The following is a 26841-nucleotide window of genomic DNA, read 5'->3' as shown; positions in this document are numbered from 1 at the left end:
CAAATTTTGGCAGGCCCTGGTTTGTCTCTGGCTACTATTGGCTCTGCCCCTGGAGCACCATTAGTATGGCTACTAGCCATCAGGGCATTGTAAACTGCGATATTGTTTATTAGTTTGGTTGTCAGTATGTTAACCATGTGCAGTGTTGTCTAAATTAGGTTAAAAAAGACCCAGTCAATAAATTATTGAAGTCAAAATGTCTGTTTACTGAATTAGCACAGTAGCACTGCCTTGCGCTAAAACTAAGAAGTACAATACAGTCAAGCACAAGCTCCATATCCTAATGTGGGTCGTATTTAATTTTATTCTTAGAACGGGATTTTCATGTGTGTTTATATGTTCAGCCATGCACTCGAATCAAGCTTGATAGCTTTAGGGATGTTTAGCTTCTATGTTTTAGCAAGACAGCTTACTTTGAGGAGCCACCATGGCCATGCCCTTTGACAAATGAAAAAAAGGCAGCATAACTTTTCACCTGTGATATCTCTTCCTACTGCATGCCAAAGATGAAGCTGTTTGGATGAGCATCCTTGGATTTGTTAATTCCAGTATGACCTCTGAAATACTTCATGTCTTACCAAAAAATTCAGAATGGCAGACTTCTTGTTTTACTTATGATATGGGTACAAGAGACTTTTTGTACATCCAGACATCCTATATGTGTCCACAATTGTTCAAAATCCAAGATTAATGTTGCAGAGACTGAATTTTCAGTCTCCACAGGCACCCTAAATAACAAAGGAGAATCCTAGTAGAGGTACAAGAAAAAAAATCAATTCCTAAATGCATTGTGAAATTGTAAATTTCTAGTTTACACACATCTTCAATTAGAGGATAGAGGAAATTTAATTAATCACTTTTTTCTGAACACAAATGTAATGTTTTTATTATGTCTGACACAGTGAGAACAACAGAAATGTTAAAAAAAAAAAAAAAAAAAAAAAAAAGCATCAAAATGCACCAGTAATCAATTAAGAATCAAACTGTAGCCCTATGAATCATAATCAAATCGAACCATGAGGGGCCTTAAGATTCCCATAACTGCATCCTGTGAATTCCAGTTAGGTCCTTGCACCAGTTTAGTGCTAGGGCCCTATCTAGAAACAGAGAAAAGGAAGAGGAGAGAAAGAGGCTACCTCTAGAACTTCAACTCACCTTTTTCGATGTTTCAGATGGAGACAACCTCTGGCTGTGTTTAAACGCTGGACTGTGGAGTTAATGAACCCCCTGGGACACCAGGGCAGCCACAGGTAGTCGTACTTTTTCTTGCCTCACAGCAAGCAGATTCCTAGTTCACTTCCTGGTCAGTCGTTCAGGGCCTTTCTTTGCAGAGTTTGCATGTTCTCCTTGTGCATGCAAGGGATCTCTCCAGGTGCTTCAGCTTCCTACCAACACCAAAGACATAATCATTAGGTTAATTTGTGACTCTAAATTGGTCAAATGTCAGAGTGCCCAGCTGTTTGTGTATGTCAGCCCTGTGAATGACTGTGTTTACACGGACTTGAGTATCCCAATTTCTGTCGTGATTTTTGAGTATTGCAGTTTTTGGGAAAATGGGACACTGTGCCATGTATACGCTGTAACCCGTTTTCTGACTGCTGTAGACCACCTGCACAGGCGCAACTTTGATTTAACTTCATTTAACTTCAGATACTTGTAAATACTGTGTCTGAGGGGCGGAGGAGCAGCTCACCCGCTCTGCCCAGAGAGAGTGACAAAGGGGTGGCTGTGTCTGCAGCGGAACAGTCTGTGAACTGACAGCAGTTTTGTGTAAAATGCGCTCATATTTAGATCAAACATGAACTGAACAGTTTATTTTTTCTGCCATGAATGAAAAGTGAGTGTAGTTTACTGTGGAGACAGAGAATGACCACTCACGCCATGAGTTACCAGGAATTAGAGCTCTGTGAGCTGAAGATGGAAAGACGGCACTAGGTAAGCATGCTGCACAGTCTGCCAACTCCTCCCAGGTCTGACATTTAGACATGATGACTCTTCCGGTGTACTTTTCAAAGTAAAAGTGAAATATTTTTCTTTCACTTTGAGCAACCCCCGTTTTCATATGCTTTTATTTTGAAATTGTTTCCAGGATAGTTATTCATCAATGTTTTTTTTGGTATGCAAATTTGCACATCAGTCCAAGTCATTCAGACGGTGACTGATGATTTAAAACAGTGTCTGCTGCTTCATTCTCTCTCCCTCTAAAACCTCACTTCAAACACCATGATTTGCCTATGTATTATGTGGATATAAACTATTTGTTAACCCCATTTGTTCTCACAGCCACCTAACAGAGACTGAATTAAAAGTCACTCTCTATCTGGCACAGCTGTGATGTACGAAGATCTGTCAGGATGGATGGATCAAGTGTGAGGTTTTAGGAGTGACAGAGCCCCAGGCTCATCCTTACTGCTTATTTTCATTGCAGCACAAAACAATTGACCACCTTTTTACTATTTTTTTGCAGTGAATACACCAAAAACACAAATACAGCAACTGCAAACCATAACAGCACTAACTTTACTATCGAGGTGCTGAGCGAACTTGGCAACTTGACATTTACCTGGGGCAAATATGGAGTGTTGATGTCTTACATTAGCTTGCTACATTTCCTTAGGGTGTAGCTTAAGTGTAGTGAAACTTATTTTGTATAGTAGCTTAGTTCACTATATTTTCCAAGTAGCTTGCCCAACACTGATTGCCAGTCACAGGTATATCTGAAAAGAAGTGTTCATGACATTAGATTATGCATCACCTATATTCACCTTAAGCATTTTTTTTTCATCTAACAGGTTTTTGTCCCTCTATCACCTTCAGGTATTCCAAGTACTCATAAGGAGCTGTCAAGATAATTGTTCCTGAGGTCATGAAAACTTGCTCTGGCATGTTACAACTATAGGGTAAGGTCTTTGCTAGGGCTGGGAAACTAATCGCAAATTAGATTAAATCGCAATATGGCCTGCTGCAATTTTCAAACCGCAAAAGTTGCAATATTTCTTTTACTTGAAATGTGTAAACATACCAGTTTAATAAATAATCGTTTTGCTGCAGCAGAGATTTTATGCACATTATGCAAAAATTCAAGTGTCAGTTTTTTATAATGGTTTAAAAAAAATCCTCTTTTTTGTGTTTTATGTATGTTTTTCTTAATCAAAATGACTGACTTAAAAATGATAATGACCTCAAACAAAGCAAATGACATCACATTTGCAATACAACCAAAATATCTAGCTCAATATGTATCAAAAACTGATGAAGCCTTGCTTCATGAAAGTCATACCCCAGCTGCGATCAGCTTATAGCCAGCCTCACCTCCCCCACCCCAGCCACCTCCTTTATAGCTTAAAACTTGTTGCACCTCCATATTCGGATTGATGCTACTATGGATTAATTGCTTCGGAAATAATTTCATTGTTTTCAATACAAATGGTCTTATTTATGGAATTATTCATTGCTTGAATTTGTCAGAAAATATAGAAGATTAACCCATGAATAATCGAATATTAAATCGCAATCACAATATTTGGGGAAAAAATTGCAATTAGATTATTTTTGCAAATTGTTCAGCCCTAGTCTTTGCTGCGAGATTATTATGGCATCTTAAACTTAATTATGCAGCAGGGCTTAAAAAACACAAGGAGACCATTAACATTTCAAAACCCACCAGATTTAAGGTTGAGAGAAAATTCTTGCAAACTAAATTGAAAATACAATTGATGAAAAACAGCAAACTCTAGAAAACAGAAGGTGCTAGAGAAAAAAGACAAAAGATTGGAAGGTAACCAAGCCAACTATACAAAAATAAACTAACCTAAGGTAGACAAAAAACAGGGCTAATGACAATCTTTACCCCAAACTTAAATTTAAAAAAAAGCCAAGCTATCTAACCACGCGTCAGAGCAGAAAAAAACAATGGTTTGTTTCTTTAACATGGAAATCTATCAGGGGACCTCAGACCATTGCTGGCCAATAAGAGACAAGCTTTTATCACAGCTGTCTATTAAAACCTCAGAAAAACAACAGGATTTTGGATAAACTTATGTGTGTTTTCTAACTTCACTTATAATCATTTTTGCACATTTTCTAATTTTCCAGAAAGCAGGTGTTTGCAGGTTTCACTGTTTTGTTGCTTTATCTCAGCTTTAAAGGAGAAGAATCCAATGGCAGTCTGAGCAGCAGTGCACAGGTTCATCCAAGACCAGCCCACATGCAATGTCCTCTCCTCACCTTTTGTCTCTGCAGTCTTCTCACATCCCTTTGCTAACAAAGAGTCAGGAGACCAAACCCCTCCCGCAGCGTGTGAAGCCGGTGGCTCACAGGTCATCTGCCTTGTGAGGCTCTGAGTCAAAATCTCCATATCGCCTCTGTGCCATGATGAAAGGGGTTGTACTTCACTAAGATCAGACCACAGTAATGCTCATTAAAGTCTCAGTTCAGCTTCATATGATTAATGATAGCACTGAAACAAACTAGCCTCTGTCATCAAACCACTTCTTCCAGTGCTTGGAGGGAGGGAGGGACTCTGTGCCCTGCTGTGCATAAATGTAGCACAGTTTTTTGCATTTAAGTTTAGACCTCAGTGGTTCACCTCTTTTTAAGGTACAAGATTGATATAATAGAAAGAGCATAAAGCAGTCATTAAAGGACTGTATTTTCAGTGTTTTCCACCAGCAGAGCAGAGCCGAGCAGAGTGCAGTCAAAAGAGGCAGACGAGCGGTAAAAGGCAAAGAGCAGGGAATGAGTGTGTCTTGATGTGAAATGGAGGGAAGAATTGATCGAATGGACTGAAGAAACTTGTAGGAAAATGGAAAGGGAGTTATAATAAGTTCCTAGTTGATGGCTGTAAAAGCTATTTGAAACAGTTGTTGAAGTGCACATTGTGGAATTCTTCTGCAGGAGTGCGTGGTCTTGTCTCTCTACCATTAATAATGCCTTTTAGGATGACTCTTTAAACCATTGTATAACATTCTCTGACAAAGAGGAACCTAGCATGGAATCAATAAACTAATACTGATTGACTGGAAAGGGTAGGTTTAACAAAGAGAGCAAAAAAACTCATATTAAACTGTTACATTCATCTCCCTGTGCATGCGTTTGGATGGGTAGTGTTTCTTTGAGTGTTTACTGTGCATTGGTATTTACAGCACATTATGCAGCGCTCACAGGGGTTATTTGCTTAAAGAGTTTCAAATTGACTGATCAGTCATTGATGGACAGGATGGGAGCGCACTGACTCCACCATGTCAGCTATTGATAAGTGGATCGATGATGTTGATAGCAGCCTGAGAGGACTTGTTTATTGGCACATAACCTATCGATTACCCTGACGGATTAGACTGTTAAAGCACTGTTTTTACAGTAAAGGGAGAGCAAAACAACAACACTGACAAGCATGTGAAGAGGAGCACAAACCGTATGTTTTGAATACAATGTCGTAAGAGTTTAGTGTACTAGATGTTTGTTTTTTTTTTTCATCAGATTTCATTTACACCATGCTGCCAGACTCTAATAACACTTTCATAGAGTAGGAGATCATGTCAGATACTATTTAATAATTCACCCACCATTATTAAGATGCAGGTTTAAAAAAGCAGGCTGAGGGCGTCTGAACACTCCTAAAGATGCCGCTAAAATCATGCAATTTAAATGTACTTTGTTCTTAACATATATCTCACAGCAGGTAGAGAGTATAAATTAGTAATGGAACTGTGTGCAATTAAGTCAAGGTAAGTCAACCTTTAGTATGTTAATGGAATTTTAAATATTTTATCATATAACCTTTGGGGTTTACACACAGAGGTTAATAAGGAAAAACTGTGCCCAGTATAGTATCACAATTGATTCACCTTGGTTCATCAGTCTTCTCGCAGATTCAGTAAAATTCATCTAGATGAAAACAGTTGATGACATTGATTGACAGGTAGATCAACAGACAGATAGATGGATATCAGAGCATCTTTTACCACATACAGACCCACCATGGGTACAAAATCCTTTGTTGGTTGGACTTCTTCATGCTGATACACACTTACCGACCACTTTATTAGGTACACTTTGCTAGTACCAGGTTGGACATCTTTTTGCCTTTGAAACTGCCTTAATTCTTCATGGCATAGTTTCAAGGGGGAATTTGAAACCTTCCCCAGAGATTTCAGTCCGTATTGACATGATAGCATCATGCAATTGCTGCAGATATGTCAGCTGTACATCCATGATATGAATCTCCTGTTCCACCACATCCAAAAGGTGCTCTATTGGATTGAGATCTGGTGATTGTGGAGGCCACTGGAGTACAGTGAACTCATCGTCATGTTCAAGAAACCAGTTTCAGATGGTTTGAGCTTCAGAAGATGGGTAGACTGTGGTCAAAAAGGGATGGACATGTCAGCAACAATACTCAGGCTGTGGCATTTAAACAATGCCCAACTGGTACTAAGGGGCCCAAAGTGTGCAAAGAAAATATCCCCCACACCATTACACCACCACCAGCCTGAACTGTTGACACAAGGCAGGATGGATCTATGTTTATTACGCCAAATTCTGACCTGAAATCAAGACTTATCAGACCAGGCCTATTGGAGTTTGTTTATTATTTGTTTGTTTATTAGAGTTACTGTTACCTTTCTATCATCTCGAACCAGTCTGCCCATTCTCCTCTGACCTCTGAGATCAACAAGGCATTTCCGTCTGGCACGACTGCCACTCTCTGGATATTTTCTCTTTGTCGGACCGTTCTCTGTAAACACTAGAGATGGTTATGCGTGAAATCCCAGTAGATCAGCAGTTTCCAAAATACTCAGACCAGCCCGTCTGTCAACCATGTCACTTTCAAAGTCACTTAAATCCCTTTCTTCCCCATTCTGATGCTTATTTTGAACTTCAGCAAGTCACCTTCACCACATCTACATACCTTATATGTATTGTGTTGCTGCCATGTGATTGGCTGATAAGCTATTTTTTTTAACCAGCAATTGGACAGGTGTGCCTAAGAAAGTGGCTTGTAAGTATATATTTCCTCTTAACCCCTTTTGTCTGCACATGTACTGGTACCATTATTCACATGCTAAATTTTGCTGAGAGAGTAGAAGAACTATGGATACAAACACAAAAACTGTAGGATTTAGAGCGTCACATCTTGTTGTGACATTGTCTAACATCATAAGAATGAAAATGCGTTGGGTCAGGGTTTTTAGGTTGCTGGCAGCTATATGGTGGCTAATCCAACTCCAGATAAAGTGAATAATTATGGAAGCAATCAATAACAAGTGGAGCAGAGGAGAGAAGCTGCATGGAAGATAAGCGATTGGCTTATTGACTTGTCAAGTGTCGCCATTAACACATACGCTCTTGTACGTGAGTGCTTTGTGTGTGCGTGCATGTATGCATTCGTGCACGCTTGGCTGTGTGTTAAAGAGCATGTATAAGTGTATGTAATTACTCCATAGTGTGTCCCTGTATCTCTTTGTCTGGAGCTGACAGCTAATTAGTTGTGCTGTCTCAGGAGTAAACTCAATGAGGGGAAAATGAGGGAATCAGTGGATCCACCTTTTTTTCATATTTAGTCATTAATATATGGTGGGACACAAGGCCAGCACTGTGAGCATGTATGCAATGCAGCACTGGCAGGAAACCACTAAAACATGCTCCTTGTGATTATGAACAGATCCTCTTTGAAAAAGAAGGATCAATATGCAGTAAGTTGTTTAAAACAGGCTTCCCCAATTACACTGCATCTGTTTTGAATGTTTGTTTTTTTTCAGATTGGTTTATCAATAGAGTCACTCCAGCAATGTGATACTGATCTTTTATGTTGTTTGGAGGGAGAGAGGGGAGCGTGCAGCAGTGGACAAAGAAAACAAAACAAAAAAACAAACAAACAAACAAACAAAAAAAACCTTGCAGAACATTTGCGATTTTCTGATTGTTTCACTACAGCTACACTCTTAAGAACTTGGAAACACATCCACACCTTAACCTAAATGTGCCGTTAGGAGCAGAATTTGGTTCGTATTGAAAGGGTTTGCCAGTGTTTTTACTCTGCCTTCTGACACAGCTTCAACCACAGCAGAGACAACAATGTCTAATTTTGATTGGTATCCTCATAATATAAGACATAAACGATATATGCCATCATTTTGCATGAAATTGTAATTTTTTTATGATCACAGAAATGTACAACCAATCAATCAGTCATGTGTGAGATTAACTCTGGTTGACTAAGTTTTTCTTTGGTTGACAACAGTCCTAGTTTAAATGCAGCACACACTGTAAAAGTACAGGACTGAGGTAACACATTTCTTAGTTTCAATACATAGGAAAAACATTTAAACCACGCTGTATGATGAAAATATTCAGACGGTTTACGTAAAACACCACTTTTAGTTTTGCTTGGATTCTATTTTGGGTTTTATACAATCAATACTTGATGAGACTGTTCATAAGTTAGGTAATACCAGCAGCAGGCGGGTGCATCTCACTAAACAAAAGCAACAAAATATGGAGTTAAATAAGCATCCAGAAAAACATAGAGACGAAACAGTGCTTCATCCGGATCTTCACATTATTGAAAAATATAAAACTGACACGCTGCCTCTGTTTATGAATATTATATATCAGTCAGCTGTTCTGCATGTGGCAAGTAAACAAAGTACACAAATTCACAAAAACAGTAGCACCATATTCAAAGTCCCCTCAAAGACTTTACTTGGCAAGTCATCAAATTTATTAACAGCCACAAAGTATAGTTTATCATAGCAGACAAGTGCTGTTCTCTTACATACAGCAATTTAGAGAAACTAGGGAGCTGAGCTGAATGAATTATTATCACACTTCACTGTTTAGAAAGTAAAGGCAAAAAGCATTTAAGCTGTGGTGTCCCAAAGTGTTTATCTTAAAATATACCGATGCCAAAAGGGATATGCTTTGGCTGCAAGTTAATTTGAAGTTCCAACATGTTTTAAAAATGATAAAATCATCCAAAATGAGCAAGCATCACATAGGGTCTTAAAGGATGAAGCTTGTATCTGGTCTTAATGATAAAACAAAACACTCGGAATGGTGGTAAAGTTTGCCATCACTTTAATCATTTGTAAAGGTGTTCTGCATGAAAGTTTGAGAACATCTATCATCAGAGTTAATGGATATAGCAATAAGCTTCATGGCAGAGCTGGAGCTGCAACATTACCATACTGTGAAATGTGTGAGAATGCAGGCTAAAACTCATACTACACACACCAGTGACTCACTTCCATACGCCATCATAAAAATGCTTTATCAGTTTACTAAAGTGCATGACATTTTAAGAGACAATGATAGTAACACAAAAAAGCTATGGACAGCATGGAAGAGCACAGCTTCAGCTGCATTGCAGAGCAGCTATCTGCCAATGAGGGTTCACACAGACAGCAGAGGGTAACGCCTTTTCATTCTTAAATTGAATTGAATATAAATTATATTATGATAGATTTTGTGATATGTGATAAAAACACTGTACCGTTGTTCAAAATATTGATATCGTATTGTGATGATTTACACCCCTAGTTAATGGTGGCAGAAATGAGCCAAGAGAGGCAACAAAGGCTGGAAAGAGGCAAAAATGAGCAGAAAAAGTGGTTGAAAGGATTGGGCAGTGGCAAAAATAAGTGAAAATTTATACACAAAAAGGTGGCTGTTAATAGTGGCAAAAAAGTGGCAGATAAACTTGACACTATCAAGAAATCTGTAAAAGGGTGCAGCCAGTTCTGTGTTGATATTTTGGCTGTAGCTATTTGAAACATGTTTTCATGAGTACCAAATAAATCAAGCATTTTAAAATTACTATATTTGCAAAGATTAGTCTAGGGCAGTGGTTTCCAACCTGCGGTCCGGGACCTCATAGGGGGGCACCTAATATCTCAGGGTGACTGTGAGGCTTTGTCTGTTCTGAGGCTGCCAAAATACAATTGCAGATATTACCTATAACCATGATTAAAGATATGAAGTAGTTCATATAAAGGTCTTTTGGTAAGACTAAGATTTTTTTAGGATTTTATCAGTGAAACAATTAAAATCTCTAGATTTTTTACTGCAAGGTGTCACTTTTTCATCTCCTTTTGGGTCTTGGGGGATCAGCTTTTCCTGGAAACACTGCTCTAGGGCACTGGTTTCCAAATGAGAAAAATATTTTCAAGCCCCCACCTCATCTTATCAAAACAACCTTCACATTACACATAAACACAAAAAAGATAAATCCATATATACTAAACTCAACAATAGTCATGGCCTTTTGCAAACAAATTCCTATATTTTAAGGTTTTATCCCAAACAATGTCTGCCAAAGCAGAGAATACCATCTTCAGTGTTCAACAAAAACTGAAACAGTTCACACCCTACTTTTTTAGAAGAAGCAATTAAAAATGATACAGCAGTATGAAACTTTCACATTTTCATGATGTTTTTTTTTTAACCTGACTCTCTGAAGAAGAACAACTTCCTGAAAAGAAAACAATGATGAAAATCTTCTTTTAAGATTTATATTTCCAGTCCTGTAATAATTTCAGTGTCTAGCTTGGACTTGTTTTGTGCTACAGATCTTGCTCAGTCTGTGGTGAAGCTGTGAGACTGCCTCTCTTGGTTCATTTTCATTGTTTGATCTGTATCATGTTTTTATTGAGGCGACTCTCACACTGCATAAGATGTGGTTAAAGGAAGGAGCGTGGCTGTAATTGTTAAATAGTTGAAGCCGAGGGTGAGATGTGATGTGTCATATTGTGGGAATGATTTGAGAGCAGGTGAAATGTGCACAAGTTTAGTGAAAAAGCATTGCTTGTTTGTATATAATACATATTTTTTTATTTCTATACATTTTAACCCTCGAAATGTGTTTGGCTAAAGCTCAAATTGCAATAAAAATTAAATTGTGATTTATTGTGCTGCTCTATATTTCTAATATCATTCAACCTCTTTTGATATGAAGTGACCAGGCTGTGATACTTTATCCCAAAAAGAGCCCATAAACATTGTGTGAAGGTGATGTGTTTGTGTCAGTGAGCAGGTTCAAGCATCCCTTCCCTCCCTGAGGTTGATGCATATTTTCATCAACTTTAATTAAACTGGAAATTGTAACAATGGCACACCTGTGAGACTGAATCTAAAATATTGTTTCCCTGAGTTAAGAGGCAATGAAATTGTGGAAAATGGTTATACCCTGAGAGTGTGTATATGTCTGATGGATCGTCATGGCTCTAAGCCCACTTCCACTATAATTTCCTTCACTCACACACACACTACCACACAATAATAAGATAGAAAAGATGAGCCATGAGAGAGACCTAAAGAGGGATATTAGCTGCATTCCTCCACCCCCTACCTGTCTCACAAAATATGATGTAGCCGTGTTAAGACAGTGTGCAGCAGCGGGAGAAGACTGCTGAAGCACAGACTTTTCACTGGAGTAATGGGGCAGGAGAGAGAGAGGGAACAAGATAGAGTGTTAGTGAGAGCAGGAAAGTGTTTGTGAAACCTTGTGTGAATGTGCAAGAATGAGAAAAAAGAAAAGAGGGAGTGATGGCATAAGAGGACACAAGAAGAAGAACGGAGCAAGAGATGAGAGAGGGAGAGCAGAGCAGTCCTAATAGCTGAGGGTAAAACCTGCAATCTCACATTCTGTCTGATCTCAGTCGTCCTACGAGTCAAGCCAAGAAAGCTTTGAGATGCTCCGTGCACATTAACCTCTACTCATCCTCCACCTACACTCCTCCTCCACTTCATCCCCCTCTCCCTCCTACCCACATTAAAGTGAACACTTCAAACATGCTGACATCAATGGAGAGCTTAATAACCGACATTTAGGTGCATGTTTGCTTCGTTACAGAACATGTGATAGAAATGGAAACACATGAGGGCCAACCAAAACCCACTTCAAACTTCAGGAGCTCAAAACAATGATGACATTTTTATATTTACTCAATTGTAGAAAGAGATTAGCCAAACAAAACTTATTTAAATCACTACAATTATTCTAAATCACAGTATAAGCTGGAAACATATTTTCCCCCCAGCCTTCAACCTTTTACTCATTATCTTACTTGCACTTCAGTAACAATTGTTCATGAGTATTCCTCATGTTGAAGCAATCGAATGCATTAGTATTATTTTCCACAACACTGCTGAGATAATTAGGTACTTCTAAAAGGATAAGGGGTTCAACTCAAGGTCTGTCCCTCTCTGAATCAGGTCATGTACGGTCCCTAGTGGTACATGTTTTATCACTGAGCTCCATGTTTGGGCAGATTTTCTTCTCAATGAATTTTCGCTCAGACAAGGGGACGTGAATATTTCACTACCTAGATTGCATGATGACTGCATGGCTGGCCTTGGCCCATTTCAAGAACACGCAACTCTGTGCAAGTATTTTTCCTACCACTTTGACCATATCAGCTCATATTTTCATTGACTTTTTCAAGTGTTGATTTGGATGGAAACATTTCAGATAAAGGTTTGATGGTGATTTAGGATATTTTTTTTATCGCAGTAAAAAGGCAAGACTACAGACATGATCTCAGCATTAAGGTTAATAAAAATAACTTGTTCATTAAAACAAGAATTCTTGTTGTGTACACAGCTCAGGGTGATATGAAGATTTTATCAGTGGGTAATTTTACCAGTTCATGAAGGGATCAAAATCTGCCTCCAGGGTTTTTAAGTGAGAGGTCATGTCTAATTCATACAAGTCTGACAAATCAGGAGAGACACATATGCCCTGAATGGGAAAGCCATTAGGAGGACAGTTAAAGGGATTTATTTTTAACTAAAGACATCATCAAATTAACCAAGGGGGATAGAGTCTCAGTTTAGATGAACGTGTGGCACATTAAATCTAATCAGATCTTCCAAGTCAATGAAAACCTACATCCTACATCACGTGTTATCATTTCCTGCATGGCAGGGGGAGAAAATTCCCAGTTAAAAGGGTAAGAAAGGTTTTTAAAAACATCTTTTATAACAGACGTAGATGTTCAGTTCACCAGTGAAAACAAATGGAAGAAAAGAAAAAGGAAATGGAAAACCTGTTGAGCTTATATGGAATACAGATTCATTGCAAATACAGGTTGTTCCATGTTACTCGCCAAATTTTGATGTGTATTCTTGATAACAAAACCAAAATAGTGAAACCTACGCTTCTCTCCAAGAGTACTGGAACAGTGAGGCCAAATCCTTTATTTTTGCGGAAGACCGAAAGCATTAGGATTGATATCAAAAGATGAATTTGAGACAAGAGATCAACTTTTCAATTCAGGAGATTAATTATTAGAACAGAGAGACAGAAAAGATTAAAGTCCCATTTACATGTATGTAAATGAGGAGTAGGTTAGAAAGTGACAGGACCAATCAGCATCGAGGGGCAGTACTTTTTGTGCACGGTTGAGTCATGACGTAAGCAAGCAGCGAGAAGACGCCGGTGCAATAATGGTGGAAGACATTAGTGTGGATGCTGCTAAAGCGCCAATTTTATTAGAACTTGATGATATTTCTTCATTAAAAGAAGAACAAAGAACAGCAGTGAGATGTTTTCTTTTCAAAAATGACAAAAGTCATGTACTGTCATGTCTACAGTCACTATGGTTTGCGTTATGCAGTTCTCTATGGAGTTTACTCCTCGGTAGCAGCGCACTTTGGTAGCGGCTAAGACGTCATGTGTTTTGTTGCTTTGATTGGCCCGTAAAGATGTGACAGGCGTGCAGATGGTCAAGTGGATTAAGGCACGCACCATGTACGTGGGAGGCCCGGGTTTGAATCCGGCCTGTGGCCCTTTGCCGCATGTCTCTCCCCTCTCTCATCCCTGTTTCTGAGTCTATCCACTGTCCTCCGCTATTTAATAAAGGTATGAAAAGGCCAAAAAATAAATCTTAAAAAACAAAAAGATGTGACAGACAGAACGCTAATCCAATCACCCTCCAAGTTTTCTTCAAAGGCTCTGTCCTTTCCCAAACACTGTCTGTGGGAGGTTTTCCAGATGGATGCATGAAACACACTTCTCCCTCTACTTCTCTCCCTCTCCTTTCTCCCCTTTCCACCTCAGTCAGTCTTTACTGTGTATTCCAAAATAAACTTTAACAACAATGCACTATGGAACCAGTAGGAACTCAGTATGAGTCACTTTAGAATAAAACATATGATTAAGCCAAATCTTTGACTCTCTTGCCATGTGTACACACTCTCATCTCCTGTCAGAAAGAAAAAATATATATACTGTATATACTGTGTTTATATACAGTGCTGAACAAATTTATTAGACCACCTGTCATATTTGTCTCAGAGACCATCCAGCATCATGAAGTGCTTTAATACGGACTCTTTCATTTTCAGTGAGCTCTCAACGTTTTACCATTTTGAACAGGAATGAGGAATTTCAAACTGAATTCACCCAAATTTGAGCCGGCTCATTGGGCTTCTCTGAGAAGTCAGAAATGAATCAAGCATAACATTCAACCACTAAAACTCATTTTTCTGTTCAGGAATGCAAGTAAATAACTATAGTTTGACATATTAATCAAGAAATAATAATGTGCTTTACCATTTTTTCAGTTTTTTAGTAAATCAGTAAATTTGAAGATTCATGGATAACAATAATAATTGTATTTTAGCATTAAAAATATCATTTCAACATATTGGTGTATTAACCATTGCAGAAACATAAAAAATGATTTTGGTAAGTACCAATGCTGTTAATTTAGGGCAGCTGTGGCATAAACCTTACTATATATATATATATATATATATATAGTACATTCACACCAAAAGTGAGCTGAAGTATTTGAGGCGTAGTGGTGAGTTTGAAATGTTGTTTATTCTACTGTATGTGATCAAACATCAAAGCGGTGAGCATTAATATTGGACACCTTTAAATCAATCAGCCCATAGGAAACGTAAACAGCAGGACCCACCTCTTTACAGTGTATTTAGAGGAAGTTTATCTGTATGTGACATAATTAGTTGTCCATTACCACGCCTTTTTGACTATTTCCCTAGATTATTCTTTTGAAAGGGAGAGAGCAAGCGCATATGGATGACGGAGGGATTGTCATTAAGCACAAGGATTTGGTGAAAATAAACACAACATCAGTCCTAAAATTATTTGATATACCTGCAAAACAGTGTAAAGAACGCTGTAGTGCATAATAAACTGGTGCTGTCTCAAACAGCTGTGATGTGCACTGTGGTCAGTAATGTCTGTGTGTCATTATCCTCCGTCTCATCCTCTCCGTCAAATAAAAGTCTCTTTACTGCTGTGTGCCTTCTCATTATACAGCACATCCGTGTAAATGTGTGGTGTTTTAGTTTGTACTGCTGTTAATTTGCAAGGTACAAAAGGAAAAAAATCCTGAGCACTCAAATTAATTAACTGATAAATGTCGATTTATGCAGCAGGAAGTTTAAAACCAAACAGAATGACGTCTCTCAGCTCTAACTGAACAGTGACTTATTTCTTAACCTAGTAGTTTGTCTGATATTAATGTTTTTTATGTGATTTAGCAACAACAGCAAAGGTACAGAAGTGCCTGGACTGTGTTTTTCCTTTTCTCTTCCCTGAATTGCACATTTCTAATATTTATAACTGGTTCGGATCGAAAGCCCAGGAATCAGAAAGTTGGATCAGTGCATCACTGCTTGGCAACAATCATGTCGTTCTGGAACTAAACAGACCCTTCTCATGGGAAAATCACTACCATATTCTTTGGTTTATACATCTACAGGAAGTTCTAACTTTGTGTAACTGACCTATAAAACTTGTCTTAGTTGTATCTGGTATGTTTGAGATCTCCATCTCTGAGGAATCTGTCTCAAAAGTAGTCTAAATTTCTCTTTTTTTCCCCCAAAGATGCACCAGCCAGATGTCAGCAGAGAGTCAGAATAACTGTGTGCCATAATTTCAGTGGGAGTAGGAATAAGGTCTAGAGAAGTGGGCATAGGGTGAGCTATGCTGTCTCTTTTTATTTGGCTTCTAAATTAGCAGGGTTTGAAAGGATAAAATACTCAGTAACATCTCTGTCTTCTAACCCTTTTTGTTAGCAAATAAAGAAAAATGAATTCATGTTGCAGGGAAATGATTTAACAGCAGTGCAGCAGATCATATCAGAATCAGAATGCCTTCATTGTCATTGCATGGCTGTACAACAAAAATAGGTGCTTCTCCTAAGCAGTGCATAAATATAATACATATAACTTCATCTCAGAGAGCAAAGCTGCTGTGTACCTGAATGCATCCATTGTGTCACTGGAAAGCATTTTCTGTGATAGCATAAATCCCCTCTAGTTAAATAAAACATTTCTTCAACAGCAAATGGAGGGTTTAGGCTGTTGTGTTCCAATGTACTCTCTGTTTGTCGCATCAGCAATATTGTCTCTCCATTACAGACAGATTAACTCTAATATGGTTCTCTGGAAAATTCTTCTCTAATCATTTCATTTTAAATGCTGTAGTCTTACAATATGCATAATACATTGCTATATTTAGGTATACAGCAAATTAATTTTCCGATTTCAGTCAAGGTTTAGAAATGAACCGTAATAAGATTGTATCTTACAGGCCTGCACTAGAAGCCAATTCAGGGAGAGAAAAGCAGCTGAATCGAGTAGGTGGCACATGGAGAGGAAAATTTGGTGCTGTAATGCTGAAAGTGACCAAAGAAAGAACAAGTGATCATTTTATAAAGCTTTTCAAGCAGTCAAACAGTAAGAGAAAAATGGGTACGTGAAAAAATGACTAGGTCTGGACTCGCATCATCCTGGAACTACTGTGTGAAAGCTCTGAAGAGAAAATTAGATAATAGAGGGGAAAAACACCACTCATTCTGCAAGATGTCAAAATAACTATGTCTCCTGTGTGTGTACACTGTTTCTCACAGGATATTGAATCTCCTCAGCAATTACACTGAAATAGCACCAACGGTGGGGCAAATAGATGTTTCCACTGAAAAGCAGATGTTATGAAGGATACTATGTTTGAACATGTGTTAAAATCTTATCTGAACATCTTGTGCTAAGGTTTGCTCTTAAAGTTAGATAGTTAAAGCATGAATATTGCTGATTCCAAAAATATAGCTTGTATGAAGATTATTGGTGACATATTATCCCAACAACAGCTTTCAAGTAAACACAGGAAACTCCCCCTGGATAGTCGACTATTGGCCCCGATATTCGGTGGCTAGACGGTGGCCAAAATAGTTGTTAGTTGCATCCCTGGTGACGTGTGTAATTATTCATTAAAAAGTTATTTCAAATGTAAAATTATTTAATTCTTCAGCTTTAAAAGTGTGAGGATTTATTCTTTATTTTTATTTTTTTACCTACATGTCTATTTGTTTTTTAATATTTAAACACACTTGGGAAATTTTACTGTGGCTAGATAATAAGTGTTATAGATGAGTCATTTGAGCTTTGGGAGAGTGTGCCTGCATTTCGTTTTTAGAAACTTTATCCATCTAATAATGCAGAAAATAGGCAGCAGGTGAATAAATAATGATTATGATCTGCTGCCTACTTTCTACATCAGTCCAAGTCCAGCACAATAAAGTTTACTGTGCATTCAAAACATCGATATACAGAGACTGACAACAACACAATAGCTCCCTCAAAGTGAAGCCAACATGTGTGGAGCTGCTCCTGACTGACTGCAGTGTAGGTAAGCCCCGCCTCCTCCATGTAAACAGAAACTATGAGGAGAGTAGTCTCCACATACAGGGCACACAAACATAGCCACCTTGCAGCAAACAAAAGATTCAAAGTAGCACAAAGTTTACTATCTCTGGAACTGATCAGCAGATTTGCCATTAAAATGTTCTATGGCGTTTTCACATGAGGCACGATTGTTTTGTTTCACCCTGGGGCACAATTGCTCCCCCTTCCCTTTTCCCCACAAGTGTGCTTTTACATAAATCACTGAAGCATGTACGTAGTTTGATATGGTAGATCACGGTATGCATCTTTGCTTGAAAATCCACCATTGGAAAGAAAAATAAGAGGCAACCATAGAAAATATGTCAGTCAACACTTGCTTATGCTTAGTGCAAACACTGGAGTCAATCCTGCAGGCTGTTGGATGTTTTCTTATTTTTAAGGGTGTTTTCAAACCTGAAAGTCTGGACCAAGGTTTGTGTTTTTGTTATATTTTATATATTTGCTTCTGTTGATTTTGGTTTCACACTGAAATTACTGCAAATGGACAAACAGACTTCACATGACATACCTACACGAAATCATCATCAACTATGTGGGTTGTGTGTCTATAAGATTACATTGATTGCTTAGTTGGCCAGCAGTAACCTCACACACCGGATAGATTATTTTATATGTCCATTGCATGGATTTTCACATTCATCTAGGAAAGCTTCCTATCAAGGCGTTTCGGACGGGCAGACGAGAGCTTTACAAGGTGGATTTGCCTGATGACTGCCATGGAGTCTGGCCAATCCATCGGCTTTGCAAGGTTAGGCTTGCAGCAGTCTGGCTTTAGCACACTGAATGGTGCTTATGAGCTTCCTCATAAGACGACAACTTTATTGCTGTAGAAAGGAAAGGAGAAGATAGTATGCATCCCAGCTGTCACTGGGCGAGGTACACCCTTGACTGGTCACCAGTCAACCACAGGACTAACGTATAGAGGCAGACAACCAGGCACACTCACACTCACACCTCCGGCCAATTAAAAGTCACCAATTAATCTAATGAGCATGTCTTGGGAGGTGGGAGGAAGCCGCAGTACCCGCAGAGAATCCACGCATGCACAGGGAAAAACATGCAAACTCCGCACAGAAAGACCCTGACCGGGAAGCGAACCAGGAACCTTGCTGTTGCCACCATGCAGCCCTGATACAGAGGTCTGAACATTGAAAATAACACACCAGCTGTGACCTTCTTCCACATTTACTGTGCTGCTAAGAGGATGAAATGAGCCAGAGCTGTTAATGACAAGACAGGAGACGTTTAGAATTGCCTTTACAAATCTACTAGCTGACAGTACCCTGTTCTCAGGCCTGGTTAGGTTCACATGTCCTGTGTACTGTGCCCAAATGGCAATAGACTCTGGGCTCAAGTTAACTCAGGTCCTGCTCCTGTTGCCTGGATTTAGGTCACTACAAAACTTAGAGCTAGGACTGATAAGGCTTTCATTACAAAGAAAAAGGGTCTTAAAAGTGAGGAATAACAAAGAGTGAAAAAAGCTGTTTCTGTAGGATGTCATCTCATGCCTTTTCATGCCAAATAGCCGAGGCTGCCCATACGGGGGGGATTAAGGGGAGAGCTGGGTCCTTGACTAGTTGGGAGCCCATGTAGGTAATCAAAATCCCAGTCCATTATAAAGTAAAGCTGTGATAACCATATACATGTGAAAATATGCAAAAATGGGCTGAAAGTGGCAAAAAGTGGCAAAAATGGGTGCTATCAGGCAAAAATAAATTAAGGGTGGTGAAAGGGGCAGAAATGGGTGAAAAGTGGCAAAAAAGTAGCAAAACTGGACAAATAGCGGCAAAAATGAATTAAGAGTGGTGAAAGGTGGAAAAAATGGGTTTAAAGTTGGCAAAAGAAAAGTGGCAATAAGAGGTGATAAGTGGAAAAAATAATTCAATATTGGTGAAAAGTGGTGAAAATAGGTTAAAAGGTACAAAAATGGGCAATAAGAAAAGAGATAGGATAAGATATTCCTTTATTAGTCCCACAAGGGGAAATACCAAATTTACAGCAGTAAGAGTGGCATAAACAAAGCACGCACGAGAGTAAAAAATGCATTCAATTAACACAATGAAATACCAAATGGGAAATATAAAAAATGTTATATACATATTAAAAAATAAAAGGCAAAGCACAGCAAAAAATTGATTTAAAGTGGCAGAAATGGGTGAAAAACAGCACAAATGGGTGAAAAGTGGCAACAAGAATGAGCAAAAATGGGCAGAATTTAGTAAAATGAGTTAAAAAGTATAAGAATGAATAAAGTCAACATCAGAATCCATGAACAGTTTAACTCACTTTTTAGCTCTAAATGAGGTAACTGTTAGCCAGGATGCCAGCACCAATGCTACTGATCCAACACACACACATTGATATCATCAATGAATCACAACTGGGAGGGCTCACACTCTGGGGTTTTTCAGGGACCTAGCCAATTCTGTGGGCAGACCTGCAAATAACTACATATTACCAACTAATTTCAACACAAAATCCATTCCACATTGACATACCGATGGTGTCGCTGACTTATCAGCCCAAAAACCAACCTGATTACCAGCTAAAACACTGTACATACTCTCCCCTGCTACATTTGATTCTGTCCCACAGGAAGCTTTGTATCGCTCTGCACTGATAGTAAAAGAGAAAAAACTGTGCTGTCTTTGAAGAGCTGAGCAGACTGTTTACTAGGTCTGCTCTTCACATAACAGTGATTTTTTATTCTGTTATCCAATTACTCTAAAATAGTCTAGTGGCAAAATCTCCCACCACAGCATTGTCCTAGTCATCCCGCTCTCTTTCTTGCTCGGTCTCCCTCTCTCTCACTCTGTCTATTGTGTGCATGGACAATGCCATGCATGTTGAACACAGAATCTTTTATTTCTCTGCCGTTTTTCCAACACTAACACTTTGCAGCAGTATTTTACGTTGTGATTGAGCGTGACCATAAGGTAGGCAGGGAGCTGTAAATGTATGGCTTTTCCATTATAGATAAGAGCCACAGAGAGACAGAGAGAAGCAGCATAGAGCATGTCCTTGATTTAGCAGCATCGATCCCTATCTGCTCTCTAGCCTCTTTCATTTTCTATGTGAAAAAGTGTGTGTGCGTGTGTGTTAGGGGGGCAGCCCTATGGCTATGCAGAGCTTAGTCAAAGATAAGGTTATCTGAACACACCTGATATGATTGGCAAGGTGACAGGGGGCCATTGTGGACCCTTAGGGGGTAACTTAACTAAAAATACACACACACATACACACACACTGACCTTAAAATAAGTTTAATCTTTTGTTTATCCCCGTCTCAAATGGAGGCAATATCTGCATGAAACACCACAGAGACGTCAAACAGACATCGCAGACTTCAAAAGACGCTGCTTATTATTTTCAGCTCGTGAGCTATCGCTTTTGATAACAACACTCCCGAGAGAGAAAGAGGCAGAATAAGGAGGAGGGAGTGAAGGAAACTAGGAAAGAGAGAGAGAAAGAAAGGATAAAACACTGGTTGGAAAAGCAGGGGTGTCTCTGCTTTTATGAGATAGAGGTAGCAGAAAAAAAAAAGGTTGTGCAGACAGACAGAGTTACAGAGAGATGGATCTGTGAAGCAACGCTGGGACGAGATACAGGGAGAGCAACAAGATGGAGGAAAGGATGTGGAGAGAAACAGACAGGGAGAAGAGAGAGAGGAAGGAGGAGATGGATAGGCCCTAGATACTTGATTGATTCAAAGACTGATGGGCGCACAGTAACAGAGGCAGTAAGAAAAACATAAACCTAGACTGAGAGTACAGCAGTGAACACACAAAAACACACTCTCTCCTGAGTTCCCTGCAGCGTTTCTGGAGCTGAAATTAAAGTGCTGAATAACAGCAGGTGAATATTTTTGTTTAGAGTGAGACACTTGCATTTTTCTCAACTGATATCAATCTGTCAGTGATTGCTGAATAAAAGAGTGTTACACAAGTAAAAAAAAGTGAAGTAAAATAAGTATTTCTCACTGCTCTTACTCTATCAGCAGCATGTTAGCTCTGCCTTTATTTCCTATCACCAACTTAATCGTATTTCCGCCTCCTTTATCCCTGCTGCAGTCTCTGCTGCTGGTAAAACACATCCCTGATAAATGGTCCCACATAATCATCCTTTCACTTTATCAGCATGCAGAGGAAAAATGAGTTGTGCAGGACCAGGAGGAAGAAAAAGAGGAAAAAGAGAGGAGAACTGGGAGGAAATGAGGGGTATGGGTGAGAGATGATTAGAAAAGGTATATGGAGAAGTAAGTAAATGAAGATGGGGAACAGCAGGAGGGGAATGAGCGAGGGGATGTGTACAAGCAGCTGGAAAGGATGGTGATGGGATGGATACATAAAGCGAATGAGGAATGGGTGAGTTAGGAGGATGAGATGAAGGGAAAGATGAGGAGAAGAGGACAGATTAGTAATGGGAGGTACAGAGGAGAGCTGGATAGAGGGAGAGATGGATCGGTCCTACTTGAGCAGACCCGGAGGAACAGATGAATCTCTGTGATGCATGATGGGAGCTAGTCCAGTAAGACAACCAATCACAGGCTTTGGTCTAAATGGGATAACCAATCATGGGACTTGGCTGGCATCATCATTCCACATTTCAGATAAGCCCCTGTGCATTGTGTCCATCTTTTACCCCACAGCAAACTGCCCTGAGTGTATTTTCATCTCTGCTATGTATGAGTGTATTCTAATTCAAACACATCTAATAGACCTTACATGTGAGAATCTTGCAGTGGCAGAGGGTCTCTATTGCTCTGTTATTGCCAAACAAAAAAGCACTGAACAGGCAAAATACATCAGCACTGTTCAACTTAAGTTTAGTGCTCCATAATGCAACCTCAATCTCAGTCAAGAGCCCTGAAGCACTCTTAAGAGATCGAGTTTTTTGATGCACACACTGCAAAAAAAAAAAAGAAACTGTCCATTGTAGCAAGTAATTTAATCTTCACTGAGTTAAGTGTTCAAACCCTTTCAAGTGAAAATAGATCCACAAAAGGCTAAATATTTCTAAATATTTTGCAATAAATGCAAGACAGCTCAACTTTTGCAAGCAAAGAAAGGAGTTTCAGATATGATCATGTGACCAGGGGTCATGGTATGAGGATGTTATCCTCCTGGATGGTTCAGGTTCAGATTTAGTCTATGGCTACTTTCTTACATGTCACTCTCCTCCTTTGCTCCAGTTTTCACTTGACCCACTGTCCTGCCTCTCAAATAAAGGAATAATACAAGTCCTGAAATAAATTTCTAGAATGATAAGGTAACTAAAGTTTTAAGGGCAGTCTGTTTCTCAAGTTTTACTCATAGCTATTATTTCTATTGGATAAGTTACCGTTATAAGCCTTGTAATCATGGATATCTTCCCTACAGACCTACAAAGTAAAAGGTTCTTAATGTATAGAAATGATTGATTTCCCTTCGTTAAGCCACGGAGAGTGAATGCAGAGCTGGACAGAGGCTCAGGCAGTAAATGCTAGGTGTGCCGCACACTCCAGGTGGCACTGACATGAACTACGAACATTTTGGATAGGAAGAAGCTACGCTCTACTCCTAGTTCCCTCTGCATGTCTGAATTCCTCACCCTGAGCCCAGCCAGCTTCTGGAGAAAACTCATTTTGGCCACTTTATTGTGACCTCATTCTTTCAGTGATCACCCAGAGTTCATGACCTTAGGTGAGGGTTGGGGGAAAGTTCGACTGGTAAATTGTTAGCTTTGCCTTTCGTCTCAGTTCCCTCTTCACCACAATGGTCTGGCACATCACCCCCAGTACTGCTGACGCTGCACCAATCTGCCTGTCAATATTCCCCTTTACCCTCACTCCTGAACAAGACTCTGAGATACTTAAACTCCTTCACCTGTGGCAGAGACTCACTCCTCAGCTGGAGAGAGTATTCCACCATTTTCCAGTAGAGAACCATGGCCTTGGACTTCATGTGAGCTCAGTGATATGATATTAAACAGAGAGAATTTCAACATGCTGAAGATCAATTCAATGATGGAAACACACAAGAATGGACAGATACAATGAGTGGAAATACAGCGTTTAAGTAGACTAAATATTTACAATCAGAGGAATTATGAAAGAAGAAAATATAATTTATAGAAAGTTTTTTATTTTACTATTTGAATATTACATTTTAATCCATTCTTCTCCTGTACTAGCAGACACACTTACCTCTGTCATTGTGTTTATTCAACTCTCATTTAACTATTGAATCTATAGCCTAAATATAATATTCAGTTTTTATTGTTCTCAAGCTTAATAAAGCCAGTGAAGTTAACAAGCACAGAAGGACAACAATTTATATTCCAGTCAAAACTATTTTAATATTAGCCTCCCAAATTACTGTAAAAGCGAGACACCTGGGCAGGTGTGTGTAATGAAAACAACATTTGATGAACAATGTTTGCTCAGGAGGCCTGGGATTTAGACTCTTTTATAAAAAAACTCAAAGTCACTCAGACTATTGTGGAATGATCTAGTGTCCTCCTTTTTTCTTAGTTTTGCTTGAGTAAAAAGTTCTTTTGATTCCATAATCAGTTTACACCAGATCAAATTGAACTGAAACAGATCAGACTGTGTTATTCTATATTTTAATGAATCGTCAGTGAATCAAATCGTAGCCCGTGAACTGAAATTCCAATTGAACCATCTTGAGAAGGACAGATTCACACCCCTACAGGTAAGGTGAGCAAAATCAGTCAACACTGTTTAGAAACACTGGCTGTGGCAAGTGCTACTCTCCTTTCATTTATAGATTATTTAAATGATACGGCACCATATAAAACAGTCACTCAAATTCAGGGTGAGATGAGCACAAGTCCCTTTAGTTCCTGTAGTGGCATGATATGCTGCACTACTGACAAAAGGGCTTCAAAAGAAACAGATATGTTCCTCTAAAGGTAAGCCTTTTCTGCTGTAAAACATTTAAAATCAAGTATGAACCTACTTAACAGCCATTATCAGACAAGGTTTAGTGCTTGCAAAAAAGTTGCTCTTTAAACCTTTCCTTTTATGTTTGGCCTTATTTGCTACAATAGGTGCTCCAATCTGTTCACAACTAATGGTTACATTAAGTGTAATTTCAACACAAGGGTATTACATTTTTTGTATTTTATATTAATATACCTAAAACAGTTTTTTGACCCCGCATAAAATAATTATCATAACAACCTGCCACTTTGACTTGACAGCCTCAGTGTGCGTGTTTGTGTGTTTGAGTGTAAGCGAGAGGGAGAGTGAGACATTTTATGACACAGTATTCACTGGAGGTGTGAAGGTCAAAGCGTCGGGATGTGCTGTAATTGTGGGAGACGTTTTAATTAAAGCGTTTTGAGAAGGTTTTAAAGAGGTTACAGCCTGCGGGGTGCAGACTGATCCTACTGTCAGAGAGACTCACACAGACTGACGTATATGTTTGTGTTTGTGTGTGTGCGTGGCCATGTCTGTGTGTGCTCATGCATATCAACATGGGGAGACAGACAGCTCGCATCCCCTGGCACCTATGTGACAAACTTGTTTGAAATCGTCCAAAATAGTTTTGTTTTTTTTTTTCACTTTTGCCTCTCTATCTTCTAATTGCTTTTTTCAGTATATTTTTCAACTCTCCTTACCTCCGATCAAAAACCTCCTCACCCTTTCTCATGGTTTGCAGAAGACGAATTGAGTCTCTTTTTAAGTTAGGTCAACATTTCAGTGAGGTTTGTTGTGTTATTTATAAACCAACAGAGAGCTGTGGCATAAAGTCAGTTAAGACAGAATTCAGCTTACTTAAGTTCAGAGTGACGTCAACAGTCTGGATTTACTCCAAAAATGTTAGTGTTTGCTAGACATGACGCAACGTTACAGTGTCATGGGAGTTGTATAGTTTCTTCCACAGGGGTTAAGAATTTCTGTCATTAACATTCACAAAAAGTTGTATCTTTTGTGGATCCCACAAGACCATGACCTGATCAGCTTTGTAAATTTATCACTGACTTAGAAACAGGCCTACACTGATGTCCATGCTCAGAACAGCTATATTGTAGTGATTTTGGAAAAAGCCGGATGGGCTGGACAGCATCAGCTATGTGGAAGAAAGATTCAAAAAATGCGAACACTTGCAGCCTGCTTGATAGTGGAAGAGCCAGTCAAAAAAAGATTACACAATCTCTAAAACGCCATTAGGAGCCTTTTCAGAGGGATCATCTTTTCCTTACCAATTGCTTAAAGTGGATCCATCCCTGTAATGTCAGAGATTAAGCAAGTAATAATCAAATAAAATAAAAAATGGAACAACTGAAAATGAATAAAAAAATTGAAAGGGATAATAAATGTTAAGGATAAGGGAATTCTGCAGAATAAGAGGTCAGAGAGAAAAAGTAATCTTGGTTAATGCCAGTGGCATGAAAAAATCCTGCTAGCTCCAGTAGTGATAACATGAAAATGGAAGTGTTAAAAGAGCTCAAGCATCTTTAACTTTTCTCTTACTTGTGGTGAAAAAGGGTGTAGTTTGTATTAGTGTGGTTAGTTTCTAGTTTGACATAATAACGTGTAACAGCCCTACGAGGAGAGGGAGGTTGTGTGACTGGCTGGTCAAGAATTGGATACACTCAAAGAAACTGTTAAGGTAATGGAGTATTGAATCTAAACTAGTATTTTTGTGATTTGGAGGTGGTAGTGTACTTTTGTGGGATATTTCAACTTGAAATTGCTGGTTGTTCCTTTAACTTATAACTATGAGCTTGTGTGAAGTGCATCAGTTAGGTTTCGCTTGTCTGGTTTTATTGCGTCTGACGTCGTAATGTAAATTTATTTTCAAACTTTCCTGAACTGCTGCAGCTGAACTGTAATTTTCTTCACACTGGCTTGACTAATACTAACACATCAGTGAAGCATATAATTTTTGCCACTTACTCCAGAGCAGAAGGTGGCAGTAATGAGTCACAAATCCAAATGACCCACTTTTGCAAGACAGGTAAGCAGAAAAGGGTTAAACATTTGAGTGATGATTTTAACTTCATTCAGAGTAAATGTCCGTAAGTGTACGAGTTATCTGACAGTGTTAATCTAATCAGTAGAGAGTCAGTTGATCCAAGCTCCACCCACTGCTATTTTGAATCGGGGGGCAGATT

General features: G+C 38.9%; 1 long non-coding RNA gene across 3 annotated transcripts in view; it reads right to left on the bottom strand.

The window, feature by feature from the left end:
• LOC121517848 overlaps positions 1-26841 on the bottom strand; it is a 109685-nt gene that overhangs the window by 33559 nt on the left and 49285 nt on the right. For all 3 annotated transcript variants that reach the window (XR_005992588.1, XR_005992587.1, XR_005992586.1), the window contains exon 3: positions 1156-1385. This is a non-coding gene — a long non-coding RNA (uncharacterized LOC121517848). The remainder of the gene's footprint in view (positions 1-1155; positions 1386-26841) is intronic.

Source organism: Cheilinus undulatus, linkage group 11 (assembly GCF_018320785.1).
Source record: "Cheilinus undulatus linkage group 11, ASM1832078v1, whole genome shotgun sequence".
Classification (NCBI taxonomy): Eukaryota; Metazoa; Chordata; class Actinopteri; order Labriformes; family Labridae; genus Cheilinus; species Cheilinus undulatus.
Note: the sequence above shows the minus strand (reverse complement) of the source record. Positions and strands in the feature narration are given on the sequence as shown.